Raw genomic sequence first — 6,586 nt, 5'->3', positions numbered from 1 at the left:
TAGCAAAGATTAAGTCTATTAGGGGTTCTGCTAGCCACAGCTGCATTTCATGATTCTAAAATATGGCAAATGGATGTCAAAACCGCTTTCCTTAATGGAAAGTTGGCTGAGGATGTTTACATGAATCAGACAGAGGGTTTTGTCGATGCTAAGTACCCTAATAGAGTGTGTAAGCTTGAGAAATCCATTTATGGACTGAAACAAGCATCTCGCAGATGGAATCTTTGCTTCAATGAGAAAGTTAAAGAGTTTGGTTTTTCGAGGAGTTAGGATGAGTCCTGTGTATATGTTAGGGCTAGTGGGAGTATAGTTAGCTTTTTGGTACTGTATGTGGATGACTACTACTCATAGGGAATGACATCCTAACTTTGCAGGAGGTTAAGTCCTAGCTTGGGAAGTGTTTCGCTATGAAGGACCTTGGAGAAGCTGCATATATCCTAGGAAAGGATACTGAGAAACAGGAGTAAAAGACTAATTGGAATTAGTCTGAGTACTTACTTGGATAAAGTGTTGAAGAGGTTCAACATGGAGAATTCCAAGAAAGGGGAGTTACCGATCCAGCACAATGCCAGACTAAGTAAGATGTAGATTCCGAGTACAGAGGTTGAGATAGTTGAGATGAGTCGATTACCATATGCTTCCGTTGTTGGCTCGATCATGTATGTTATGACTTGTACTCATCCTGATGTGGCCTTTGCTTTGAGCAAGGTTAGCAGATATCAAGGAAACCCTGGCAAGGCTTACTGGACTGCGATAAACAATATTCTCAAATACCTGTGGAGGACTAAGGACTAGGTTCTTACCCTCGGTGGGAGTGATGAATTGAGAGTAGTAGGGTATAGCGATGCTAGTTTTCAGACTGATAGGGCTAATTTCCGCTCTCAGTCAGGCTGGGTTTTTACCCTAAATGGAGGAGCAATTACTTGGAAAAGTTCCAAGCAGGAGACATTAGTTGATTCTACTTGTGAATCATGAGTACATAGCAGCAAGTGAAGCGCCAAAGGAGGCAATATGGATGAAGAACTTCACTGGAGACCTTGGAGTTGTACCAGCTATACAGGAGCCTATAGAGATTTTCTATGCTAGCAATAGTGCAGTTGCCTTAGCCAAGGAACCAAGAGATCATGGTAGATCCAGACACATGGAAAGAAAATAGCACTTCATAAGACACAAGATAAAAGAAGGACTCCTCGTGGAAAAGAGTGTATCGTCAGAAAAGAACCCTGCAGATCCCCTCACCAAGGGACTGACTAGGGTTAGACATTTGCGGCATGCGAGAAGCATTGGGCTGAAAAACGATATTAGTCTTAATAATTAGATAGCTATTTCTGAAACTTGTAAAATGTATTTGACATTTGATGATTAAATAAAAGTTGTTGTTTATTTATAATGAAGATGTTACTGTCTTATGTTAATCGTTTACTATTATTTCAATTTTGCATGTTTTGACTTCCAGAATAATTATTTTATTCAAAACTCTCCATAGTCGGTCATACGTGGGAAGTAGGTATTGAATTAAGACTGTCATGAATTTGGCTTGTATGATTTTTCTAACGTACATTCATGAGTGCTCATAAGGTCTTAGTATTGTATTAAACCCACGCTCACTTGTATCACTTCATGGAATTTATCTCGAGTGATCGTGAGACGGTGATATCATATATATCTTCAAACCTAGAGATGTGAGTTGTTGACTATGAGTTGGTTATCCATTGATTGTACGAAAACGCATCAGTAACTTGATGTCATAAAACGTGCTTTTATGCATAATTCTACTAGTAGTTAGTACAAGCATATGAGTCAAAGTTTAACTTTTCCTTAAAGCAATAGAAGCAACATTTGGGCCCCTCGATGATTTGGTTTTGACTTATGTACCAGGCCCGGTCAGAACCTGATTGATGTGTTCAATTTAGTTCTATGTCAAACAAATCAAAGATCGAGAAACAACTGCTAGACAAGAAGTATGACATTGTTCCATGTATTTGTCCGGCTGATATCTTGAGAACAGAGGATTATATGATCACTTATCTAAGATGAAGCTTCATAGTTCAACAGAGTTTTAAAGAGCTATGATTTCTGGTTGGTTCCTGAAGTTATACTTACAACTATAGTTATATGACTTATCCAAGTGGGAGACTGTTGGATAAGGTGTCTAAGTCCGTAACTATATTTGGTATGAACTTGACCCGATCCAGCATGGTCCATTTGGGTTGCACTTCATCTAACAAGCTGTATGGATATACTTTTGAGAATAAGATGTTTATGATCTATTAATATATTATAAGTTATAATATATTAATATGAAATCATATTATTTAATTAGTGTTGATCAAGAATTGATTTTGGAATTAATTTAATGATCAAAAGAGGCTAATTAAATATGGACTCTTACATATATATATATATATATATATATATATATATATATATGGATTGGGCTAAGATTTATTTAGGATGGGCTAAGAGTATATGGAAGTCCATGGATAGTCCATGGAGCTTTAAACCCATGGATCCTAGGTAAATGAAGAGTCATGGGTATTAGGGTGTAACCCTAATTCTCCATACTATATAAAGATGTCCTTCGTCCTAGAATTGGCACTAGTGTGTGTGAGAAACAAGAGTGGGCCGATTTTAGAGAGCATCATATTTTCTCAAGTATTTCCATGTTGTTTTAGGTGATTTGTGACACCACTTGAGGCATCTACACTATTGGTGCTAGGCTCTAAAACTCCAAGCAATCAACCACAAAAGAAAGGTGTGTTATTCTACTTAAAGTTTTGTATTACAAGTACCCCATAACATGCTAGTTAGGTTGTAAACCTTGGAAATCAAATTTGCATGTATTTTAGAGAAAACATACATCCAAGGTTTCTAGGGTTGCATGTACATCATATGAGTGTTAGAATGCTCAAAACCCAACATTATTCATCCAATTCTTTAAAACCAGGGCTTTGATACCAACTTGTAACATCTCAAAAATCATAGTAAAAAAATTTCATTTTCCAAAATTATTTAATATTCCATAAATCATGCAAAACATTGTTTCCAAAAGCTCATAGTAATCAATCAGAGTATCCTAAATTTATCTATAGATAAAATATTCAAAGATGATGTGCATAATCACGCCTTCGTCTTGCCACGATCATCTGATGTACTTGAAACCATGAAATCAAAATGTACTCTAAAGCTTAGTGAGTTTCCCCCAAAATACCCCATGCAACAAAATATATACAATGCATGTAAACAAAGCCTACACCACAAGGCTGGACCACCACCGAGCCTACAACATAAAGTTGGACCGTTCTTGAGCCTATAATGTAAGTTGGACCACTCCCTTGGGCCTACATTATCAACTAGGTCGTCCGGGTATCTTGACCTTCAGCACAAAGTAGAATTGCCTCAACCCAACCACAATACATCGACATATGTAAAAGATAACATATAACCAACAAGTATATGTAATCATATAAGTCTACCAATCTAACATATCACAAATAATAGAATCCTCCTATATACCAGGATACATAACACAACCTAAAGGGTCGGCATTACTGCCTTCGACCCATGAGTATTGTGAGAAAACTCAACTCAAGGCTCAAAAGATGACTAAACTGACAACTCTCCAATATATATATATATATATATATATATATATATATATATATATATATATATATATATATATACAGTTATAAAGGAAACATTTTTCCTATCACCACATTCATTTGAAACTCTCATGCATTTTCCCTTTCACCACATTTATTTGAAACGCTCATGACTTTTCAATTTCTTTCTAATAATGATTATAAGTTAGTTAATAGGATTAAATAAATATCAAACCTAAAGTATAATCATATATAAACTAAATTTCAATATTAAAAGAATATCTTTACTTCTACATATAAAATTATGTTTTTTTTTATATAACTTTTAACATATTTAGTTAGTTTTATTAGTTTTAATATATTGTTGGATGTAAACCATTATCATTTTAAAACTACAACTTTTGAATAATTTGTATAAGATACTTCAATTATAAATTTAAATATAACATTATTGGATCAACTTAAATATAAATTTTGGTTTAACAAACAACCCAAAGAATATTTTGTAAATAGTTAAAAGTGATAAATTTTAGTGTCTTTCTAATAATGATTATAATTTGGTTAATAAGGTTAAATAAATATCAAACCTAAGGTGTAATCATAAATAAACTAAATTTCAATATTAAAATAATATATTTACTTTAGCTTATAAAGTTATGTCTTTAACTTTTAACATATTATACTTAATTTATTAGATATAATATGTTGTTGTATGTAAATCATTATCAATTTAAAGCTACAACTTTTGGAAAGTTTGGAAAAAAATACTTAAATTGTTAATGCAAATATAACATTACAGCGTCAACTTAAATATAAATTTCAGTTCCACTTAAAAAACTCAATGATAATTTTGTGATAGTTAAAAGTGATAAATTGTAGTGCTAAATGCAAAAACCTAAATTATATTCTCAATTAAACTAAAATGTTTCCTAAAGATATTTGTATAATCGTTAAAAGTTTTCAAATAAGTAGTTTAAAATTACTTACAGTAACAATAGTTAAAAATAACTCTATATAAACGATTAGATTGTTACCTTTAAAATCAAAAAACAATGTTTGATGTTTTAAATAATAATAATAATAGGAATTAAAACGTCATGCAAATAAATTTTAGAAAATTAATTAACAATAAGAAAAACTATAAATAACATTAAAACATATATTGTATTTAATTTTTTCATCAGTAACTCGCGGGTAAAAGTCATTCAAACAATTGAGATTATGCAGTTATAATATATGTATATATTATCATATAATTCAAAATAATCAATATATTATATATCAATTTAGTCTACAAATTATTATTCCAATTTAATGACAACGTTATTGTTATATTTAAAAGAACATATATTTGTAAAGATTTTAACTATATAGGTGTTTCTACGCAACGAGCGGACATTCTCTTAATATATATATATATATATATATATATATATATATATATATATATATATATATATATATATATATATATTTATATATATATATATATATATATATATATATTTATATATATATATATATATATATATATATATATATATATATATATATATATATATATAGGCTTAGGTTATACTATTCAAAGTAATTATTGTGTTATTGTATGCATAAATGTGAGCCAATCAATTTTACTTATTTAAGAAAGTGATTAATATATATTATTGAATTAAATATAATTGAAAAATATCATCTAATATAACTACAATGGTATTTTAGTCAATTAATATCTATTTAATAAAGGAAAATTGTATATTTTAAGGGATCATAGATTCTATTAATTTTAAAAATCCGATTTTACAAATTATAATTCTTTTAATTCGGACATTCTGATAGAATGTGTTTATGTGTATATTCAAAAATAAAAATATTCTTGAACCATAAATAATAAAAATATTCTTGAACCTATTTCTTGATCATGTCTTTAAAAACATTTTGTAGAATAACAAATTCTTGAACAATAAATTGAAGAAAAAAAATACATTATTTCTTATAGAATACGGCTGGTAACAATTGTTAAGAATTACATTTATTGTTAAAGAATAAAACTAAAAAAACTTTCAAAACGGGAAAGAAAACATCAAAATCTAACAACGACACTAATACATTCTAAAAGAATAATGTTGCTTAGAATCACTTTCAATTTTGTGGTCCGTTCTTCAAGCATCAACTTCTGTGAAAACAAAACCAAATTGTAGTTTAGATTTCAACATAACTACAATTCATGATTCCATTCCAACAAAATTGGAATTCGTGATTCCATACAATTCGTGATCAAATGCCATTATTTTCTTTAATGGTCCATAATCGATTGATTCCAACCATTCTTACGAGAATGACATTTTGTGAGACTAATACCAGACAAGAATTACGTTCTACAAGAATACCATTCTGTTAGAACACATTTATTCTCCTTATCTAATATATGAAAACTTGCAGTTCCTGCTTTTGCTTATCTCCTTTACCAGTTCCAACCTCCAGATCCTTTTCTGATAATCAAAAAGAAATATCAAACTAATAATCCAACTTAAAATTAAAGTTCAGTGAAAATTCCAACTAGTCTTACTTGATACCAGTAAAAATAGATGACCTTTAAAAAAGTAATTGGAAGAGACGCAAAATTTCATTATGGTTTTTAGGAAATTACCAATTGTAACTTAAGCCTACAAGGATTTAAAATGCTTTGTTTCTAGTATCACCACATTCGTCTATGAAGTTATCATTATCTAGCATTCTTGGACCCTCTTTGTCATCCTGCATCAGTCAAGCAAAGGCTATTAGAAAAATTACAGTGTCAAACACAACAAAGTTCCTCCCATTATTGGAGGTCGTAGGGCAGTTCATGGCACCCAAAAGCCATAGAAAAACAAAATTTTAAGTTGCACAATCAAGAGAGATTAATATTGGGATGAAACTAGTGTTTTTAGATTAGTTAGAACAATGTACTTAACAGTGTTCGTAAAAAATTATTCCCACGGCAT

This window comes from Lactuca serriola, chromosome 7, assembly GCF_051521515.1.
Source record: "Lactuca serriola cultivar US96UC23 chromosome 7, Lser_US96UC23_V15, whole genome shotgun sequence".
NCBI lineage: Eukaryota > Viridiplantae > Streptophyta > Magnoliopsida > Asterales > Asteraceae > Lactuca > Lactuca serriola.
The sequence above is the reverse complement of the archived record's forward strand: the minus strand, read 5'-3'. Positions refer to the sequence as shown.